Here is a 24007-nt window from a genome sequence, read left to right on the forward strand (position 1 = left end):
TGAGACCATGGATAGGTCCGTTAGCCTCTCTGCATCTGAGTTGCCTTGTCTGTAAAGTGGAGATAATAATGCTTACCTGGTAGAATTTGAGCGTAAACGATTTAATACAAGGGGCTTAGAATAGTATCTGGCACACCTTCACCATCATCATTTCTAATGTATTCCCATCATCTTTCAAATATATTTTAAAAATTCTGACCTAATCAGAGAGTTCCTCATGAGCCACAGTTGGTCCTGTGGTTAGGGCACATTCAATCCAATTTTTCATATGTTGTATCTCTTTGTGTACCCCATGTCAAACAGAATTGGTATAGACAGTGATGATGTGAGGCTCTCAAAGACCACGAATTAACAAAGAAAGATTAAATTACATTTAGTGTACTTATGGCAGGAGCAAAATAAATGGACGCATTTTTATAAAGACTCCGATTTGAGTCTGGTTTGAAATAAAAAAGAACTTTCTTCTCAATCAGAGAATCCAAGTAGCCAGTGCACCCATTTCCAAGCCTTCTGGCTTAGTTTGAATGATAAAGGAAGGCTTATCCCAGATGAGGCCAAACAAATCTGTAATACCTCATGGGAATTGTAAAATATTGTTTCATAGCAGTGTGAATAGGTAGATTTGCAATCACCAAGGGAACCCTGAGCCTCTCAGATCTTTGGACCATATTAGGGCCTTTGGAATCTTTGATAGAAGTTGGTTGGTTGCTGTATGGGAGGATTCTTTATCCTCCTGCCTTTATGTTTTCAAAATGGATTTTCTTTGGCACGACAACCTTTGCATTCTTGGCCTTCTCTGATTGGAGAAAGAACTAACATACTTAGGCTTTTCTTCCTTGGAGCTCTCCTTTCTACAGGATACTGACTCCTGGTAGAAACTTATAGAAGCAGCCACTGCTTAGGTGGGGGAGGTCCTACAGTAGTGCAGTGAGGACTATGATTGGTGGGTCAGTCTGCCTAACTGAGAAGCAGTATTAGCAAGTCTCTTCTGTCCAGACCTCAAGCCAAATTCTCTAATTAGTTTTATCAGTAATAATAATAAAGCTGACACTTTGATTTCTATTTGTCTCCTCTGTCTTGTTTCTCAAGAGATTCTTAAGAAGAGGCAAGAGGGATGTTATTTATTGATTCTGTCATATCTCAAACAATGCAAACAGTAAGAGTGAAGGTAAGCAATATTCGTTAGCTCCCTTCTTTACATGTAACCAAGGTGTGAGCCAAAGCAGTCTTTTTTTTTTTTTTTTAATGTTTATTTTTGAGACAGAGAAAGACAGAGCATGAGCGGAAGAGAGTAGAGAGAGAGAGGGAGACACAGAATCCGAAGCAGGCTCCAGGCTCCGAGCTGGTAGCCAGAGCCTGATGCGGGGCTCAAACTCATGAGCCGGAGATCATGACCAGAGCCGAAGTCGGACACCCAACTGACTGAGCCACCCAGGTGCCCCTGAACCAAGACAGTCTTTAGGCAACCTGTACAAAAATTATCTGATTGACTTCCCCCTGGGTAAATCTGCCCTTATTTCTGTCTTTCATTGGGGTCAAACAAATAAATAAATCTGGAAACTCATGATGGAAAAAGAGCTATTGGCAGCAACTAGGTGGAGGGAAAAGCTAGAAGGAATTGATTGGAAAATGACTCTCAGGATTGGGGCGGACCTCCTGTTATTTAGAGTAGAAAGTAGCAGAGTGTCAGTGCCCTGGGGCCAACGGGAAGTTTGAGCAAGATCAAGAGCACAGGTAATATAGGTGCAGAGAAGCTAGGATGAGAAATTTCTTAAAATTGTTGTCTTGTACAACAATCCATGCTGTTCCCAGATTCGTTTGTAGTTCCCCCTTAACAGCTGCATACCACATTTTATTCTTGCTGAGCCAGAGAGAGCTATGGAGTCAACTAGAAGGTAGAAAGAAAGCAAAATGTGGCCTGGATGTATAGGAGATGAGACATAGATATAGATGTTGAGAACCCCAAAAGTAGAACCAGGTTTAGAAACTGGTTAATGAGCACAATTGGAACAGATTAGCTAGAAGAGAAGATGTGCCAGGCAGGACCTTCCAGGAGTAGAAGGAAATGAGCAAAGGAGAAATTAGAGTTCTTAAGCTGAAGAGCCAAGGAGAACTCTGGGGAACCACAAAGTTAATACCAGGAAAGCTTGAAGATAGTAAGTACTCTTTGGGATTCGGATGGAAGATTGGTTTTCCAAGGGACCAAATACCAGAGTGGAGTCTAAATCCAAAATTCATGAAATACTTACTCATTGATTGCTCTGTGACCGTCACAGTACTGGGCACTCGTGAATGAACAGTAGGCAATATGACCTACTCTTTTTCCTTTTTTTTTTTTTTTTGACTCACTTCTTGCTTTTTTTATTTTTGAGAGAAAGTGAGAGAAAGTGCATGAGTGGGAGGGAGGGGCAGAAGGAGAGAGAGAATCTTAAGCAGGCTCCGAATGGAGTTTGGAGCCCGACGTGGGGCTCAGTCCCATGACCCTGGGATCATTACCTGAGCTGAAATCAAGAATTGGTCTCTCAACCCACTGAGCCACCCAGGATCCCCTGTGATATGACCTATTCTTGCTCACATGGGGCTTACAATCTAAGGGGAGGTAGAGCCAATTAAAAAGAAAATGTCACAGGTGCTACCTGGTGCAGGGCGCCATGGCAATACAGAGGCTGTACCTGACCTAGCAGCTGGGAGTTCCATCTAAACTGAGACCTTCCTGTAGGACAAGTCAGAGGTAGGCAATCAAGGAAGTGCATTCCAAGCAAAGTGGGTAGGATGTGACAGGGCCTTGGGGTGGCCAAGAAAGAATTAGGCATTCAGAAACCTGCAGGTGGGTTGAAATCAACCACTCCAAGTGCTTTTTTTTTTTTCTTTAATGTTTTTTCATTTTGAGAGTGAGAGAGTGAGCACAAGCCGGGAGAGAGGGAGGAAGGAAGAGACAGAGAGAGAGAGAGAGAGAGAGAGAGAGAGAGAATCCCAAGCAGGCTCTGTGCTGTCAGCCCTAAGCCTGACGTGGGGCTCAATCCCATGAACCATGAAATCATGACCTGAGCTGAAACCAAGAGTCGGAGGCTTAACCAACTTAGTCAACAAGGTGCCCTCAGGTACTTTTTGTAGATAATCACTTTGCCTGGAGTTTGAATCTGAAGAAAAGATGAAAACGGGCCTTAGCAAGGTCGCCAGGTAGAAAATGTCCCTTGGTGTCTGTTCCTTGGGGTGCCAGCAATAGAGCAATAAAAAGTAGCCTTGAGAGGGGCCCAGGTGAGTGGAATGGGTGCTGTGAGGGTCTCTGGAAGCCGAGGCAATGGGCAGGGCGGGGCGGGGGGGGCAGCATGCTGCCAGATGCAGAAGAAAAGAAGAATACTGCCTAGGCAAGCGGACCTTGTGCATAGCCAGGAGGAAAAAAAAGGCAATTTAGTTTTATATGTTACATTTTAATAATAGTCATTTGTAACTGCGTAATGAAATTTGTGAACAAAAGTTCATTTCCAGAAGAATAATCTCTAACTGATATGCAATGCCTCAGTAGGATTTGGCCAGGTTTTAATTTTAGCTTGAATAAATAATGTAAGATACTAGGCTGGGTGAGATAAAAGGAAATCTTCGTACTTTCATCTCTCCATGATGGAAATAATAACTACTTTATTTCAAAACAAGTTTCCAATTAGTTTCTGTGAAATATTATTATCCCCTTTTTCCAGATACTGTAGCTCATTTTGAAACTTAATTTTGATAATATATAAACATTTTTTAAACTTACTCTACAGGAATGACAGTTATATTTGGAGAGAGGAACACTGTTGGGCTGGAACTATATCATTTGGGACTGTTCTAAATAATAGTAAAAATAACAAAAGAGAATTAGTCAAAATGTAATCTCTTCCATGACTATTCATGACCTGGCATGGATTTCTCTTTAGACCATTTCCTTTAAGGTTGTTCCATGGACTTTTTTCTTCAAGACTAGTAACATGTCACTTAAGGTTATATACTCTCTTGTCCCCTTTTAAAAAGCTGGTATTATTTAAATAATCAATGAGCTCATTCAGTAAACACCTGAGTACTAACTGTGTGCCAGACCCTGGGCCAGGTGCTGGGGCTTATGTAGTGAATCTGGTAAATATGACATTTGCCTTTGTGGTGCTTACTCTAGGGCTACCTGAGAAATTCTGAGGACACTTTGGGGGAGAGGTCTTATAGAAATAAAGACCCATGTTTTAATTTGTATTTTAAGTCAGGACCTGACCATTATCAATGAATCATTCCAGATGGATAAACTGAGGCACAGATTATTCGGGCTAAACCTGTTAGTAATAAAGTGGTGACTTCAGTTGAAAAGTTGGTCCCCTGTTGAGTCCTTCACTCCCTAGGCCCCATAAGCTCACTTTCCTACAATTGCCGTGTACTGTTCACTCTGTTTTTCTTCCCTCAATGTAGAAAGGCAGACTGGTGACACTATTTTTCAGATGAAGAAAACAAGGCAGGGGGAGTTTTACCCAAGGCCACTTATCACTTTTATGGAGGAGCCAGCATCACAACTCCTACCCTTTGAGTTTCCAGGCCGTTGCCTAGCTACCAAACCTCCCTGCCTCTTCCACTGCACAGCAGCCGAGCAGGCGCTTAATAATCATAATTGATGGTGCTGGCTAAAAGGGAGAGCTCAGAGTGATTCTGGGGAGTTTGTTTTTACATACCAATGAATTTTCTTCTTCTTGTGGTCAATAACCTATACCCATTTGTTTTAGATAGCATCCCTGTCTTAGTCCACAATGAAGCTTTCTTATCTACACTGATGATTTCTCTTTTCTCTCTTTCTCAACTATTCTTTCTGGGGGAATCTAGTTGCTGTTTACAGGTATCACACATTTTAAAGAAACATTTGTCTTAAAACAAAACGAAACAAAACAAAAAACAATGTCTGGCTTCCCACAGAAGAGCCTCACTATAGCAGTTTTAAGGAATAGAATGCAGTTCAGTGAAAGTTAAATAAATTCCACCAGAAAGTAACACTTCTTAAAGTATTAGCTCCAATAGTTGTTTAACTATGTTAAAAATATTTGAGCACCTGTTTGTTCCAGATACCATCGTGAATAAAAAGATAACTTTGTTTATCCTTTCAGTGATGATTTATTGAGTACCCAACATGTGCAAAATACCATCCATATGCTGGGGATTCTGTACTTGTCCTTATGTTGCAGATAGTCCAGGGAGGAGAGTCAGACAGTCTGAGAGGATCACATGAGTAGACGATTGCAACTTTCACATGTGCCTCAAAGAAGGAGCACATGATGCTGTGAGTGCCCATTATGGTGGCTTTAGCAGTCAGGGAAAAGTGGTACTCCAGTTGAGTTGTGATGAATAAGCAGAGGGAACTAGACGCAGAGGGAACTAGACAAATAGGGAAGGAAAGAGCATTCCGGGCAGAGGAAACACATTCAAAGGCCCTGTGGTGGGTGAGAACATGTGGAGTCTAGGAACTGTAAGACTAGCATGGTTTGAGTAAAATAAGAGGTTGAGAGGAAGCTGGAAGGGCAGGTAGAGGCTAGACTGTGCATGGTATCAGATGCTTGTACTGTGTTACCTCATGGCCTCAGCCTGCTTTCAGCCAAGGCTATGTGGATCATGCCATGCAAGCTCCCACCAATTCTGTGCTGACCTCATTCCAAGTGTGCCTGGGGCTTCGCTGGTCCCCAGACCTACTTCCCTTATAGGAGACCACTGGCAGTCACATGTGAGCAAGTCTCAAGTGCCAGGGAGTTAGCACCCACAGGCAACCCCCCCCCGCCCCAGCCATTGGTGGATGAAAGCCTATAGGTGAATGCTTCTCCCCTTTGTCTCTGGGGGCAATTCTGAAATGCATTCCCCACACTCCCTCAGAAGTTCCCTTTGGATTCATCACAGCTGCTCACAGGGTGGTCCACTTGCTCATTCATTTCCTCCCTTTCCCTAAACCATGACTCCTGTTCCTTGGGGTCACTTCCCAAATGAAAAAGCACAGGCAAGCTTTTGTGTTCTGTTGTTTGGGGGGGGGGGGAGCCAGAGAAAGATGCCATGTGAAGGAACTTGGAATTCTGTCTTTGTCTTAAAAGCTGTGGAAAACGATTGTTTTAACAGGATGGTGAATTAGCACTTTTGCACTTCAAAGAGATCGTTTTGGCTGCAGTGTGGAAAATGGATTGGAGGAAGGCCAGGGTAGGTGAGGGTGGAATAGTTCATGCACTGTAATAGTCTAGGCAAACATAGTTGGAACAATAAAGATGGAGAGAAATAGATTTCAAAAATATTTAGGGCTCCTGATTGACAGGACTTGGTGACAGATTGGCTATGGCAAGTGAAGGAGAAGGAGGTATTTGAAATGACTCCTAGGTGTCTGACTTTCTTAGCTGAATGGATGATGATGCGCTTCCCTCAGATGGGAGACTCTGGAAGGTCAGGTGTAGGCGAGGGAGTACCAGTTAAGGTTTTGTATGAACCTAATAGAAGCTGGCTTAAACAAAAGGGGGATTAGTTGGCTAACAGAAATGAAAAAAAAAAAAAAAAAAAAGGTAGACTGGCTTTAGGCAGGACTTGTTTAGGGACCAAACAATGTGACAAGGATCAGTCTCTCAGCTTTGCTTCCCTTGGGTACCTTTGGCTGCTTAGGGGGGAAGCAAGATAACCACATTCTCATATGACCAAGTACAGGAAGAGGGCTTTTCTCTCCAGGAGCCAGCTAAAGCATCATGGTGACTCATTTGCTCTGATTGGATTATATGCCCACAGGCCAAGAGACACCCTGTTTAGGGGGATAGGATATGTGGATTGGTGTAATCACTGCTTACCCCTGGTTGTGGATGAGGGTGGGGTCAGTCTCATGGAAACTCATTTGGCCCAGAGTGGGAGGGCTGAAGTCCTTGAAGGAAATTGAGATGTTGCTGCTGTTAAGAAGGGGAAAATTGGTGCTAGGAAAGTAACCAGCAGTTCTCAATACCACAGAGAAAGTTCCTGAGTTTTGTTCTGAACATGTGTTTGAGGTACCTTTAAAGATCTTCAAAAGACGATGGATGCATGGAGTTAATTCAGAGGAGAGTTCTGGGATGGATGTAGCTTGGGAATAATTTGCATAAAAGTAGCCCTGAAACTGAGGGAATGGATAAAATTAACTAGGAGAGGAATACATACTGAGAAGAGAAGAGGACCAGGGACCAAAGATCAAGTGTGGAAGCATTCCAACATTGAGTTGGAATTCTCCTAGGTCAAGGGTAATTAATCTGAAAATAAAGAATAAACAAAGAGGTAGGAAGAAATCTTGGAGCACTGACTTATTTAATAAATAATGAATGTGACACATAATAGCTGCCTCCTTGGAATTCACAGTCCAGTAACCAGACTTGAGTTCAAAATTGATGTAGAGAGAACTTCAATTTCCACAAGTTAACAGTTGTATTAGAGGCATAAACCCCCAGCACATCCAGTGGGAGCACAGAGAAGAGAATGGCTAATTGTTCTTGGCAGGGTAAAGGGATCACGTGAGAATCTTAAGAGATGAACAAGATTTTGCCATTTGGAGAAGGAAAAAGTTCAGGTCCAAGTTCAACTTACATAGAAGAGTCGGGAAGGAATCAGAAGTAAGGGATGACAACCTAAGCCATGAGAAATTTAGGAAATAGGCAAGGACCTAGTAAATCTGTTGGCTAAGGAGGAAAAGCTGGGGGTATCATTTGGTTATGTTTTGGGATGGCTACTTATCTGTGAGCTTCACTGTATCACTCTATCACTGCAAAACCCAACTTTACTGGCTTTTATCCTGGACTGGCTGGTTGGTTGACATATTATGTTGGTTTTGTTTGTTTGTTTGTTTGGCATTAGAAAGACTCTAAATCTAAAAGGTTTTTATAGTGGATTTTGACTAATTGCTTTCTATTACTTCCAAAGTGAAGACAGAAATAAATGATTGCCTTTCAACAAAGGCAATTTCACTTAAACATTAGGAAGTGTTTTCTTATCAGTGAATTTATTTTACTTGTCTGCATCAGCCTTACAACTTATAGACTCAGTCAACGATCATAACAGTCAAAGAAAGGAGGCTGTACAATAAACAAACAAACAGAAAACCAAATAAATAAAATCGGTAAGTTGATTGGGGATGGAAGAGTTAAGAAAATTACATATGGAGCAGTAACCATAACATTTCCAACTAACTAAGGCATGTTTCTGAAGGAAGTATGTTTTAGGGATCTGATTAGCCAGAAGAGCTTGGGGAATGGGGCACACTTTCCAGGCATTTCAGGCAGAGGGTAGCTGTGACAGGCACAATAATGCCCTCAAAGATGTCCACATCCTTATTCCTAGAAACTGTGAATATATTACCTTACATGGCAAGGAACAATTCAGGTTGCAGATGACATTAAGCTTGTTAATCAGCTGACTTGAAGAGAGGGAGATTGTTCTGGATTATTCTGGTGGGTCTCATTTAAATTTTTTTTTTTAACATTCATTCATTTTTGAGAGACAGAGAGAGACAGAGTATGAGCCGGGGAGAGGCAGAGAGAGAGGGAGACATGGAATCTGAAGCAGACTCTAGGCTGTGAGCTGTCAGCAGAGAGCTCCACGCAGGGCTCGATCTCATGGACTGCGAGATCATAACCTGAGCCGAAGTCAGACACTCAACCAACTGAGCCACCCAGGTGTTCCGCGGTGGGTCTCATTTTAAATCATAAGGATCCTTTAAAGTAGAGGAAGGCAGAAGAGGAAGTCAGAGAAAGATGTGAAGATGCTTTGCTGCTGGTTTTGAAGTTGGAGGTAGGGGCCATGAACAAAGGAATGCAGGCAGCCTCTAGAAGCTGGGAAAAGGCAAGGAAGCACTTTCTCCTCTGGAGTCTCCAGAAAGGAGGGTTCTAACTCTGCTAGCATCTCAACTATAGCCCAGTAAGAGCCATTTTGGACTTCTGAGCTGCAGAACTGTAAGATAATACACTTGTGTATTTTTTAAAATTTTGGTTTTAAAACTTTGATTCTGAAAAAATTGTGCATTGCAAGAATTAAAATCATTTGAACAACAACAACAAATGGCACTCTGATTAAACTATATTTTACAGCCTGCACGATACCTTGGGCCAGCTTGGTTTTCACTAGAGATTTCTCTGCCAGCCTGCCACCACCTCCCACCCCTCCCAGCTTCTTTCTTCACCAACATGCAAGTTCTTTTCCTTCCTTGTCAGCCAGAGAGGCCCATTGGAGAGGCAGGTTCAGCCTTCCTTGCCAGTAGTTCTTTGACTTGAAAAGGGGGCAGCACAGTCATTTAAACTGGATCCAACCTCTTGGCTTCTTACAAAGTTAAACAGCTCAAAGAAAGATAAGAAGACAATGCTTGTGGAACAGACAGTATGTATTGGCTTGCACACCTCATTACAATTCACCTGCTTGTGGCTCCCATTCAGTGGTTTCTTCTGAAGGCAGTGGATTTTTCTCTTGCATTTTTATCTTCTTCAGTTTCTATGTATCGAATTTCTCAATCTCAGCCATATGGGGTTTGTCAGACATAGTTGTAGAGGAAGCTGAGTGAGACATGTGAGCTGGCAAAGTCTGATCTGTGCAGTGGCCACTGAGTCTGAATTTGTATGGTTTTAAGCCAAGTGGCTGAAATAGTCTAATGGATGAAAGACATAGAGTTGGTTTGCTTCTGGAATAGACAGAAGCCAGTTGGAAATAGGGGAGGCCATGCACTCAAGATGTTATTATTACCTCTCTTCGGTTAATTAAAAAAATTTTTTTAATTTGGGATAATTTCAGACTTTTAGAAAAGTTACAAAAATAGTGCAAAGAATGCTTGTGTATCCTTCACATAAGTACCTAAATTATAACAATTTAACATATTTGCTTTATAATTTTCTCTCTCTACATAAATAAATATATACATGAAACATAGAACTACAACGTATAGTATATAAATATAGTAAATATTCTCTCTAATATTTCACTATGTGGATATTTTATATTATGTATTATATATAATTTATTGAGCTGTTTGAGTAAATTGAAGATATGGTGTCCCTCTCTTCCCCAAATACTTCAATGTGTGATTCCTGAAAAATATAACCACTGTACAGTGACCAAAATCAATAAATTAAAAATGACACAGCATTATTAGGTGATGTAAAAGCCTATTTAAGTGTTGCCAATTGCCTCATTCATGTCTTTACAACAAAGAGAATATTTTTTTTTCAGATCCAGGATCTAACCCAGGATCATGTGTTGCATTTGGATCTCATATTGTCTGTGTCCTTCAGTCTGGAGCAGTAATTCAGGTTCTCTCTGTTTCTCATGATTTCCACATTTTTAAAGAGTACAGCCAATCATTTTGTAGACTGTCCCTCAGTATGGGTTATGTAATGGTCTTTTGTGATTAAGATTCAGGTTATGCTTTTTGGCAGGAGTTTTCAGCGTTGGTACTGTGTCCTTCTCTGTGCATGATATCAGGAGGTACTTGCTGAAGATAATATTGCCAGCTTCACTGTAAAGTTACTATCATTCTCTTTATATTTAATAAGTGTCTTGGGGAGGTATTTTGAGACAATACAAGTATGTTGTTTCTCATTAATACTTTCACTTGCTCATTTTAGCATCCATGATTCTTGTCTGAAACAAGTAATTCTATGGTGGCTGCCATTTAGAGATTCTCCAATTATTTAAACTTTAGATCTATGAGTCTAACAGGTGGGATTTTTTAATTTTTTTATTTTTTTAATTTACATCCAAGTTAGTTAGCATATAGTACAACAATGATTTCAGGAGTAGCCCATGTATTTAGCCCATCCCCCTTCCCATAACCCCTCCAGTAATAAGAGGTGGGATTTTTAAAACATAACCCCAATACCTTCATCTCATCTAAAACCAAATGAACAATAATTCATTAATTTCCCAATTATCTTACAAATTTTAAAAGCTCTTTATTTTGAGATAATTTTAGACTTACAGAAGGATTTCAAAACCAGTGTAGAGGGTTTCTATATGCCAGTAATTTTCTGTTACATCTGTACATCACATTTGGAAGAATTGACAATTTAATAATACTGAGTCTTCTAGTCTATAAATGTGATTATTTGGATCTGCACATATTCTGTTATATATTATAACATGAATGACATATATAGAACTAAATTTCATTTTTGGAGTGTACTAAAAATGGTATTTAAAAAAATTGAATTCTAATTTGTCACTGCAAGTGTGCAGAATTGACTTTGTATCCTGCAGAGGTGCCAAACTCATATACAAGCTCTAAGAGATATGTCTGGTGTATATTTTGGGATTTTCTATATAGACCATCATGTCATATGTGAATGGAGATGATTTTCTTTCTTCCTTTCCAATTTGTAAGCCTTTGATTTCCTTTTGTTGTTTTATTGCACTGGCTAGAATGTGCCCAGTATGATGCATTCAGTATGGTGTTGAATAGGAGTGGTGAGAGAGGACATTCCAGGTTTGATCTAAATGGGAAAGCATTGAGTTTTGGGCCAATTGGTTGTCCTGAGACCTCATTTTCCCATGAGTTTGAAAAAAAAATTGAATTGGAAGATTTGTAGTTTCTGGCATTTTAAGAATATATTTTTTAAGTTTATTTATTTTGAGAGAGAGAGAGAGAGAGAGAGGCAGAGAGAGGGAGAGATGGAGAATCCCAAGCAAGCTCCACACTATCAGCACAGAGCTCAACATGGGGCTTGAACTCACAAACCTCAAGATCATGATCTGAGCCAAAATCAGTAGTCAAATGCTCAACTGACTGAGCCACCCAGGTGCCCTTGGCTTTTTCCTTTTTGGTTGTACTAAGTGTGGGACTGATGTTCAGTCTAGCTGTCTATATCCCCAAGTGGAAACTGGAGGCTCCACACGTTTTTTTCTCACAACTGTTTGTTTGAGTCAGAATCCAAATGAGATGTATATAACCTAATGTTGATATGTTCCTTAAGTCTCTTTTGATGTATATTTTGTTCTTCTTTTCCTGTCTATTTGTTCTTCTTGCTATTTTTTTCCTGTTATTGTTGTCAAAGACACTGGGTTGTCTATTTTATAATGTTTCCCATAGTCTGAATTTTGCTGATTACATCCCCGTGGTATGGCTTAATATAGTCCTCTGCCCACTGTTTTCCCTGTAAATTGGTAGTTAGATCTTGAGGCTTTATCAGAATCAAGTTTATTTTTCCTTGAAAATTCGTAATCTGGGTATTTCTTGTGTGTGTGTGTGTGTGTGTGTGTGTGTGTGTGTGTGTATGATTTATCAGCTATTGATGTTAGCTGCCCACCTCTCTATATTAGGGCTTTTAAAATGCCTTTCTTTTGGGGTGCCTGGGTGGCTCAGTCGGTTGGGCATCTGGCTTTGGCTCAGGTGATGATCTCGTGGTCTTTGAGTTTGAGTCCTGTGTCAGACTCTGTGCTGACAGCTCAGGGCTTGGAGCCTGCTTCAGATTCTGTGTCTCCCTCTCTCTCTCCCCCTCCCCTGCCCACACTCTGTGTCTCTCTGTCTCTCAATAATAAAGAAACATTAAAAAATAAATTAAATAAAATTCCTTTCTTTTACTGTAATGAAGATCATAGTAAAAATTTGTAATGAAGTTGAAGAAAATGAGGCTCAGAAAGGTTAAGTGACTTTCCTAAGTCAGCATGTCCAGTTAGTAAAAGTTGTAGCCTGGAACCTGTGTTTTGGGAATGCAAGCCCTATATGCTTTCTATAAGCATATTGCCTTTCCAGACATTGCATTATTAAGCAGTAGGAAGACAACTTTTCCATCCTGAGATACATGAGGCATATTCATCTCTTTTAGGAAGATTGAATTCTCTTTTGCTTAGAGGGATAGGACCATACCAAATGATTATTCAAAAAAATATTCCCCTCAAGTTCTGGGTTACATCCCTTTTTATGGATACAATTAATTTTTTTTTGTCATGCTAGTTTTAGTGTCTGGAATGGTGTCTAAACTCCACTCTGAATCCTGAGCACATTTGGGCTTCTGCTTGCTACTCCAGTGCTACAGAAGAAAAGACAACATGAACAGATGTAGATTAAGTACTACAAAGCAATTTGTTTCTTTTTTATACTGCATTCAAGACTTGCTACTAAAATTTCTCCTCCACTTGGAAAGAGAGAGGGGGGAGGAAGGAGAGAGGGAAGGGATAATGTTGCAGTTGGTTTTTATCTACCACCTAAATTTTTCATGAGTTTGTATCTAAGGTGATATAGCATCTCTCTTGGGGGGCAGGCAATTCCATGAATTATTGGCTAGTGTTTTGTGGAGACAACTGAGAAAAAGACATTTTTAACTCTATAAAAATAGATTTATCATGTTCAAATCAACCAAGGACAGACATCTATCTTGACATGAGCATTCACTTTTCAACACAAGTGGATGTACTCAGATACCCATCCTGTATCATCTGATGCATGACCGTGATGTTCCTGAGCTTATTTTCCTAAAGAGGACATGAGCTTCCCATCCTGCAAGTATTTCCTGGTATCACTGTATTATTAAATCTATAATAATAGGGATTATTATTGAAATAACTTTCAGTCTATTTCAAATCCAATTTTTGAATTAAGGAAGGATGAACTTGGCTTTGCCTTTTAACCACAGGGTTCTGGGAATTCCTAAGCAGAGGGAAGGCTCCACCTCCTCTGCTTTCTCCTGCACAGACTCAGAAACTCTTCGGTGTGGATGGACTTTTTGGCCTATATTAAACATTTTGCTCTGTGTTGGGACAAATGGAAGTATTGGGATCATGCTGGGCATAGGAGAAAATGGAGCAGAAACCCAAAGAACACACCTAACTTTGGAAACCGTGTTAAGAGTCCATTGCAAGGACCACAGTGAACAGATATAAAAGTAGGAGTTAAATTTAGCTCCCTACAACTTTTGGAATATTAAGGTAATATGGAGTTGTAGTGATTAGCTGGTTCAATCCATTTTGGGGGAGGTGACTTACCTTAAGTCACAAAATTGCCACTGGCCAAACAGACGCTGAAGTTTTGTTCTCTTGAGCTGTTCCTTGAACTTCTCTTCCTTCAGCATCTGAATTCAGAAAACCTGGGCATGGGGTCTGGCCCTCTTGTTAACTTCATCTGTGATCTTGTGCAAATCACTCATTGTCACTGAAACTCATTTTCCCCATCTGAAAACTGTGGATAATGATGCCTTTCAGGCTGTAGTTGACTAAATGGATTTGGAAGCCCTTTGTGGAAGCAAAGCACATAGAGGAGTTAGTAGAGCTGTGGAATCAAGCTGACTCTCGTTGGATCCACTCATATTCCTTAGGAAATTTCATGCTGTATCTAGACTTCTTCCTGAACACCTTGGGTGTGAATTCAAAGCCCATTAACATGCCATGCTATAAGAGGTGGTGAGGTGGTCAGCCACTTCACCTCAGTAACATCATCCCCAAGAACCCACTTATAGTATGGAAGGAATCTGACTCTTGGGAGCTGCTGTAAAGATTATGTGGGCATCCTTTAGCATCTTCTTTCTGCTGTGAAAAAAAATATATAGTTAATAGATTTCACTACTGTCTATAGGAGTGTTCACTAGGGATCTTTGGAAAGAGTAATCTTCACATTTAGAAGTATTTTCTCATTATGGATAATGGGATGATGAGGTGAAAAATGATCTTGGCTACTTATGATTCTAAAAAGCCTTCAGACTGAATAATGTTTGGTGAATTAGACATAATGAAAGCAAAGAAATAACTCATTTACTACAAGGTCCACTTAGTTATTTAATCACTTTTACTGTCATACAAATATGCATTCCCATGCAAAGTGGTGAAAAAGTTAGTAATGGCATAAAATGCAGTTGTATAATGACAGCTCTCTTATATAAAGGGAGAGCTTCATTCTGGACAGTTCTGTGATTGAGCCAAGACTCCTTGTGGCATGGACCTTGTAGAGGAGCAGTGATTGGAATCCCTCACCTTGTCCCTAGATTATTATACATTGTTGAACAGAGAGGCATAAAATTGGCAAGTTAGACCTGGATTTTGTTTGTGCTGAAATGAGATCATTAGCGTGAAAATACTTTGGGAGAATACTGGCGGAATATGGAGTTACTATTACCTTAAATTTTTAGAAAATATAGGCCAAAGAAGGGAATGGATGCTCTTAGCCACATATTCTGAAAATATTACCAGAAAAACCAGTCCTAGAGTTATGACAGGCATCAAAATGCCCCATTTGGATTCTGGTGTCACCTGAAATTATTAACAAAAAGCACAATTTGCCAAATCGTGTTACAGATGCTGAGTGTGCAGGAACTCGGTGATGTGGGGCGGCCAGTGCAGAGAGGAGCGATTAGATGGAGCTACACAAATCTTAAAGAACGGGAGAAATTTAAGTAGGGGGAACAGGAAGGCACATTCCAGGCCTGTAGTGGCTGGAAATCTGTGAATGGTTCTAACAGCTGGGCCAATGCTAGTGTTGTACCCTTGCCCTTCTTCTGGGTCCCCAGAGTTTTTAATAATGAGTCAATTTGAAGATCTTGCTCAAAGATGAGCACAAGTGTAGTCGTGACACAGAAGATGGCACCACTGGATGGTGAAACTTTTCTCCCCTCTCAGTCTCATTAAACTGTAAAGCAAGTATTCTCTCCTTTAAGAGAGTTGCAGTAATTGCCATCATCCTCCTGGCTCAGCTCTGCTTCATATCAAGAGCTGTGACAGAGAGAGTATCTGTTCGAGCTCTACTGTCCAACAGAAACTAATGCAAGCCACGTATGTAAGCCACGTGTGCAAGCTACATATGCAATTTAAGTTTTCTAGTAGCCACATTAAAAAAGTAGAAACAAATCTGATGAAGTTATTTTAATATATATTTTATTTGACATCATATATGTAGTCAGTATAAGAAATTGTTAATGAGACAATTTATATTCTTTGTTTTCAAAACTAGTCTTCAAAATCTGAGTATATTTTACTTTTTTAGCACATCTCAATTTGGACTAGCCAGATTCTAAGAGCTCAGCAGCCACATGTGGCTTTTGGCTACTATATTGGACACCACAGGATTTTCTTCTCCCTTTGAGATGTGGCTCTGCCTGAGTTCAATTCTGTATTTGAGGATATATTTCCAAAGTATCTGGGTGGGGTGGGGGCATCTGTCCATACCTAATGACACATCCCAAATCAGCTCCATGTGATCTAAAAAGTTAAAATATTTACCAGTATAATTTGTATGTTGTTGTAGAATCTGGGTCTGGAGTTCTCTCTTGTCCAGCAAGAGCGGGACACAGGATTAAACATGTGAGAGAGGCTAATGTCTGGAAGGAGACAAGAGCCCCGAGTAAGGGTCATTGCTTCCTTATTATTAGGATCAGAAGGCTTACAAGTGAGATGGGAGTACATAGAGAGACAGTGAAATCGGGAACAGTAACTCATGGGCATGGGGCAAAGGGGGTTTTGGAGATATGCAGTGTTAGGGGTTTGGGTCAATACAAAACAAGATTCTGGTGCTGGGTGGAAGGTTATTTACAGCAAACATGAGATCCCACCTAAACTGGCCTAGGGGACAAGAAAGACAAAGCATGCTACCTTAGGGTCAACAAGGCATCTTTCTTTTGCTAATTAGCTCCTCTCTGGGCAACTTCACCCTGCTGCAGTCTATAGCCCTGTTTACCTAATTTGGCCCTTTCTTCCTGCGAAAGCAGCTTTCTGCTATTGTCCTATACCTTTGTCCTATACTGGGGGCCTTTTCCCCCTTTACCTAATTTTACTTACCTAATCTTGTTTACCCAAATTTGGATGTGCTCATCCTATGGCTTTACCATCTTTATGCCTTATTAGCCCATCAGTGAGGCTCAGGGAATTCCTAAGCTTATCCCCCAAGGTATGTATGTTAGTTTTCTTAATTTTGAACAGAAAAAAAAATCACAAAAGAAACATTTGGTAATCTACCACCATCACAATATAAAACTTATAAGTAATGCAAAAGTCAAAATTATTATTAAAAGAAGGAAACAGATGGAAGGAGATATTTGCATTTATTATGAGAGAGGTTTTAATGAATACCTACAACATACAAAAAAACCTCATTCACATATAAGGAATAAAATTAATACCTCATTTGATTTATGGGATATAATTTATAGAAGAGAAAAAAGAGAAAATGAAAGCATTCAATTTGTTTATTCCTTAAAGAAATGAAAACCAAACTATCATTAAAACAAGGTAATTTTTTATACTTACGAGTGAAACTGTTATGGAACCAGGCTGGAACTCTGGTGGAAAAACCAAGCGGCACTTGGAGATCTTGGTGGATCAGAGATTTATTTAACACTGGCAGACTCAGAGGAGACTGTTTCTCCAAAGATCTGATCCCCGAATGAAGAGGGGAAGGGTAATTTATAGCTGTCAGCTTCCATATCTGTGGCAGGTTTTCGCGTGGGCGACAAACAGGGCAAGAAGAACCCGTAAGAGGGGTCTCCAAGCTAGAGACCAGAGCTTGTTTTAGTCCTATTGGCCATCTTATGGTGTAAAACTTTATTCATTTTTCCCAACATTCCCCCCTTTGATGCCTTTTTAAAAAGATCTTTTACTAGGCCATCACTTTTTAGCTCTAGGGGTTGGTACCTCGGAGGGCTAAGAAACATGCTGCAGTTTGGCCAGCAGCAGTGTTTTCAATAAAACGTACCAGGGTATGTAATATACAGGGGCCAGTGGTCACAAGTAAAATTATGGAACAGAGGGGCCCTGCCAGGTCGGGGAGCCAGGATGCCCAGTCTGTGAGATCCCATCCTCTCCATTGACTGATATTTTCCTGTTGTCTACGTTGAATTCTTTCCTTGAGTTCCTTAACCTTAGTTGTAACTATGCCTGACTGGCTTATGAAATAGCAACATTCCTACCCCAGAAAGATACAAGTCCCTCCTTTTTCTGAAGTGAGGAGGTCGAGGGCTCACCGATTTTGGAGGGACACTGCTGCCGGGGAGTTTATTTGGCTTTGTCAGGTTACCAGGGAGTCTGCCATCTGTTCCATGGCCAGTTTGTTGGTGCAGTCTCTATTAGCCCGACAGCAAGAAGCAAGATCAGGGCGATGACACCAGTAAGGGGCAAGGGCTGGCAGAGTTGCCTCCCAACCCCAGGGCTTAGTCCACATGTTGATTCCTCAAGCTTCTGCCGTGCGCAGGCCAGCCAGCTTCTGGGGTGTGGCTGGAGCAGGGCTGGAGGTCTCAGGGGATAGTGTCTTTTTGAGGGTCAGTTTAAGCAGGTTGACTGGATCTGGATACTTCGCCAGGTTGAGGGTTCCTCTGAGTTGGCTTTCTTAGCTCTGGAGTGATGGACCCATGGGGTGATACCTGAAACTGAATCCTCTATTTGGTTGTTTGTAAAGTCAACCTCTAAGTCTTCAAAAGGGGCAGGTTTCTGGTAACTGTCAGATCAGGTTTAGGGAAGATATGGTTTGCATATTTAGAGATCCATCCTGTTTTCCAGTTGTTTAAATAGTCATATGCCCATGGGGTCTTATTATTATTCCCACAGAATAATAAGCAGAGAAGATTGTCTGTACATAAAATACTGTGACAATTTTTCTGAAGTTTACCTCAAGTTGTCTAGTTTAGGCAAACAACAAACATTTAAAGACAATCAGAACTAGGATTTAACATCCATAACGGTGCATTGTTGAAACACAGTTTTTCTCTTTAAAACCCCCCTTTCCAGAGATAGCCAAATTGAGACCAATGCATTTGTGGAACAAGTCCAGTCTTAACAAACCTGGCCTAATTATTTACATAAGCTCAGGAAGAATAGCGATTGATCATGAGGATCTTTTAAAGTTTGCTTTGCTGGAACCTTTTATAAAGAATCTCTGGGGGCGCCTGGGTGGCTCAGTCAGTTAAGTGGCCGGCTTCAGCTCAGGTCATGATCTCGCAGTCCGTGAGTTCGAGCCCCGTGAGTTCGAGCCCCGCGTCGGGCTCTGTGCTGACAGCTCAGAGCCTGGAGCCTGTTTCAGATTCTGTGTCTCCCTCTCTCTGACCCTCCCCCATTCATGCTCTGTCTCAAAAAAAAAAAAAAAAAATAAATAAATGTTAAAAAAAAAAAAAAAAAAAAAAAGAATCTCTGGGTTGAACTTTTAATAGCTTCTCCAGGCCAGAAGCCAGGCCAAATACTTGCCATCAGACAGGCCTGCACTACCTGTAGAATTGGGCAAATTCCTCTTTATGAGATCCCCAAGATATCCTGAGGTTCCTGACCGGCCAGGAAATGAGCTTCTTTACTTACCTGGTGAGGCTGCTGACAACTCTGTAAGCAAGGTATCAGGCCAACATTTCCAAGGGGCTTTATGGCTCCATGTTTCATAAAGCCAACCTTAGTTCCTTAAAGCTGTCTGGTCATCTGAGTCCATGAATGCCATCCTCAAATATGACATTCCAGTCAAAGCCTTGGTAACATAACCAGTATTTCCAACGATCATGACCTGTTATAAGATGAACAGATTCTTATTGAACTTATGCAAACAATTGTAATTGCCATGAAAGAAGGAAAGAATACTCACTGAGAGTTTTTGAATTTCAGGGGAATTATGTAGAGAGAAAAGATAAATGCTTCAGTTTATAAATGAATACTTTATGATATTTCTTTATATCATAGGTATCTTAAGAGAAAGTTTCCTTAATCTGGAAGGGCAAACATTAGAGAACCAGCAATATTTTCAACAAAATCACAAAACTATAATTTTCCTCAGTTCATTTAATCCCATGTTCCTAATTCTTGTTCAATTTGAATGCAGCTTTTTAGTTCTGGAAATTCTTACCCATTTTAGTATTAATCTTAAAGATGTCAAAAACCTGTATTTGTCCCCAAAGTCCTTTGTATAAATCTCCTTGAAGAAGAAACACGTTTTGTGAGAGAATAAGAACAATTATAAATGACAAAATCTCAGGAATAGACATTGTTAAAGATCTGATGAGAGTTCATTATGATGCAATTGACAAAGAAATTTGGTTATTTCTGTCACACATAACACTTCAAGTAATCAGAATATTAAGTGATGACCTTATACCAAAACATTAAAGCTTTAGGAATTGCATATATATTTGGGCAGTTACAGCATTTACCTGTGCAATACAACCTGAGGTTTACCATTGTACGACAGTGCCTTTCCAAGTAACTTAGCATCCCAAATAAAAGAGCCTAATTGGTCAAAAAGAGTTCATTTGCCATTTAAATCCTGGGAAGTTTATTAAAACCTTAAGAAGTTATAGTTAATCCTAAATAGGATTACAGATTATTACAAATCTTAAAATTTTATTTATTCAACCAAGGTGGCAATAAAAGATCCCAAAGGTGAATGTATAGCATTATATAGTTGTTACCAAAACCTAGCTCCTTTAACATTGAGAAGTTTTAACTAAGTGATCAAAGACCTGATAAAGATGAAACCTAAAACTTTGGTTTTCCTGGAAGACAGACCTTTGTTTTCATTGTCTTATCAAGAGCAGATTAACAGTCCAAGAAAATTTTATCATTTGAGCAGAGAAAAAGCAGAATTTCAGCCTATTATCAGTGTACTTTTGAAATTCCATTCATCTCAACCTGAGTCCATCCTGAGCACACACAAAATTCCTTTCCAAAGATTTCCCTTCATGAACCTTCTGCAACTTTCCTTTGCCTTCACACTTTGTCCCAAAGGCATTTCTCTCCAAATAACCAGTCTCACTTAGGACAAAATTACTTTCTTCTATCCTCAACAAAAATGTATTTCCATTCCTTGTATCTTTCTTATATACCTCCTACTTTCCTACATACAGGGCTGCTTTCCTTATTTCTATCAGTCTTAAGTACACTTAGCAGAATTTTAACTCTTAGGAAACCTTTGTCTCCAATTGAGGACTTAGCAATCAACTGAGAGGTGTTTACACCAGAATTTTTTTAGATGGTAAATTCACGAACCAATTAGGTACAAAGTGTGTTTTCCAATAGGTCCAAATAGCCTTAGTTTCTCTGCAATAAGAAGTTAAAAACACAAACCTGTGTTCAGTAATCAAAGCATTAGCAATTTATTTGGAGCAATTTAATTTCTGTTTGGAAAAGATAGCCAAGTGGGTGCGCTTTACTCCTTGACCTTGAGGATGGGAGGAGGAGCCAATGAATGGTGCCTGAGGCACTGAGGAGGGTATAGGAACCAGTTATGTAGACCACTCCCAAGTTGATGCAGAAACAGCAGGGGGAGGGGAAGGCAGAAAAGGCAAGGTGCCAGGAGAAGGCAGAGAAGGAAAACCTAATTCAAAACCTTAACTCAGACAGAGGAGCAGGCCCCGTGTTTTTTCTCCACCAAAGTGGAAATACGGAGTCCACATCAGGCCAGAGAAGACCGCGAATTTCCTCTAAACAAATGGAGTTTCAGCAGCTGCTTGGGAACATTCCTTAAAGTCCCCATCCCAAGGTAGACTAACCACAGTTGGCTCCGATTGTAGCTGTTTACCTGGGAAATGAGGGAGAATCCCTCACATCTATTAGGGGTAGAGGAACAGGAAGAGAGAGTCAGTGTCCCCTTCAGTCTGATTCTATCTCAGCCAGACAAATAAGGTCCCCTTCTTGAGGTTCCTCCTGATATCGGCTGGGTTTCTGGGCCTTTCCCTGGTTGGGACATTTATTCTTTTAATGTCCTTTCTCCTTGCTGTAGGCTCACTGACCCCTTGCTAAGGAGGTTCTGGGCCTCCTCCCTTTTGGTGGCTAGACCTTCCGTCCTTTTGTTGTGGCTCTCTTGTGCCTCTGGAGCAAACAGGGTGTAAGCCTCCCATAGCCTCTCATAATAATCCCTGGGGGAATCCCCTTGTTGCTGGGCCTGTTCGTGGGCTTCTCAGCCCCTGCTCTGATTCCCCCAGAGGAGAGCCTCTTGGTACCGGCAGATGTGGACCGGCATCTGGAGAGCACCTGCGCCTGGCCGAGGGTACAGTTTGACTGCTAGTCCTTGTGGGGAAGGGTTCTCTGGGTCTGGGAGGGGAGGAGAGATGGGCAGCACGTCAGGGGCTGGAGGAGAGACAGCTGGGGGAGGAGTTTCAAGCTCAGGGGCAGTGGGGAGGGAGCCCAGTGAGTCACAAGTTGGCGGAAAGATGGGATCTTCCTCTGGTTTCTTGCAAACACTAGGGGAGCGGTGGGTTGCTTCTTTGGCTCCCTGGGTGAGTCTCTGGATAAAGCAGCTAAAACCTTTGCCTGGCTTTGTTTACTACGGATGAATCGCACCTAAGGCGGAGGATTTCGGGCAATTTCAAGCCAGGAGTCGATGTGTGGAAATTGATCAGGGTGACCTAGGTCTCTGGAGACAACATGCCAGATGCTGTGGACCATTGGGACATCCAAAATTCCCTCAGAGAGCCCTCCTACACCAAAAGTGGGCCGTTCTCACTCACATAGGGTCCTTAATGTGCCAGGGGTTATCTTAATTCCATAGTCTCCCCAAAACCCCTTTCCTCTGTCCTGACCCCATAATGTTCCCATGAGTCAGAGTCGCAAAGACAGAGGGATGGGGTGCCCCCTCTAATGAGGAGACCGGTCAGATGCCCGTCTGGCCGTGTCCCGAAGGAACCTAGGTGACGCTTAGCCGTAGCAGTCTCAGCTTTGTGCCTTATGATAGGAAACTATTCCAATGCCACCATAGGCTGTGTGCCATTCACCACGGAATTGCAGACAGGTCCACTCAGACTCCATGGGCTTTTGGGGACCTTAAGGGCGCCCGCCCATGGAGCCACAGAATCAAACTCAGCAGGCAAACTAGCCTGAGTTGCACATTCACACTCACCAGAGGTTATTACATTCCCTCCTGCAGAATATTCCTACCTGTGAGGCCTCTGAAGTCTTGGGGAGTGATCAGGTCCCCCTTCCACTCTTGCCAGTGGGCCTGACTAGACTGGGCCCAGCCTTACTGGTTCTGATGTTGGGTCCAGGTCATCACCTGCCAAGTCTCCTCAAGTCCGATGGGAACAGCAGAGTGGGGCTGGCCCGAGGCAACCGAGCAAGGAAACTGTGGAAATTCATGCAGGGCACACCTTCTCCCTTGAGATCCATCATTCTGTCACCGCCTCGCTGTTCTCCCAAACTGGTGGCAACGATTGGCTAGAGCGGTTGGGTTTGCCAGTCAGGGAACCAAATATGTTACGGAAACAGGCTGGAATGGTGGCGGAAAAACCAAGTGGCACTTGGAGATCTTGGTGGATTGGAGGTTTATTTAACACTGTTGAGCTCAGAGGAGACCATTTCTCCAAAGATCTGAGTGTCGAATGCAAGTGGGAAGGGTAATTTATAGTTGTCAGCTTCCGTATCTGTGGCGGGTTTTCATGTGCGTGGCAAACAGGGCAAGAAGAACCTGGAAGAGGGGTCTCCAAGCTAGAGACCAGAGCTTGTTTTAGTGCCATCAGCTGTCTTATGATGTAAAACTTTATTCATTTTCCCAGCAAGACAAAAATGATAGTGCCCATTGCTGAGAAAATTTATAGTGAAAAGAGTACATTGGTAAAATCCTTTTGAAATGCAGTATGACACAATGGAACTAGAACCTTAAAACTATTCCTTTCATCTCACCTGTAATTCCATTCCCGGGTATATATCCTAAGGATATAATCCATCAGAAGAAAAGAAAGTATATGTTTCAGAATGTTTATTTCCACTCATCTATAATAGTGGAAAATTGGGGGGTAAGTAAGCAAATGATACTAGATCGCCTTAACCTATAATTATGTAGCCATTAAAGTGGTAATTATGAAGATTACGCAGAAAAATGTCTAAGGCATATTAAGTGGAAAAGAAGAATGTAAAATCTCAAAGTACATTTTGGTTATAACAACATGAAACTATGTCTGTGGATAAAGACCAGAAGGGAGTATATGAAAAATGAAAAAAAAACTATGTAAAAGGTGGAGGGATTATGAGTGATTTGGTGTCTTTGTTTTATAAATTCCAAGAGAGTGGATTGAGATAGTAGGGAAGGAGCATATACATCTATCTCTTCTCCTATCCAAAGCCTTATGAAATATAAGAAATATGAGCAAAGATATTAAAT

The 24007-nt window shown here is 41.2% G+C and overlaps 1 pseudogene; it reads right to left on the reverse strand.

Annotated features, from left to right (window-relative positions):
• Positions 1 to 9193: 9193 nt before the first annotated feature.
• On the reverse strand, positions 9194 to 9573 carry LOC121009975 (thymosin beta-4-like; annotated as a pseudogene).
• Positions 9574 to 24007: the final 14434 nt, after the last annotated feature.

The sequence above is a fragment of the Herpailurus yagouaroundi genome, unplaced genomic scaffold (assembly GCF_014898765.1).
Source record: "Herpailurus yagouaroundi ecotype Mexico unplaced genomic scaffold, PumYag 190, whole genome shotgun sequence".
Classification (NCBI taxonomy): Eukaryota; Metazoa; Chordata; class Mammalia; order Carnivora; family Felidae; genus Herpailurus; species Herpailurus yagouaroundi.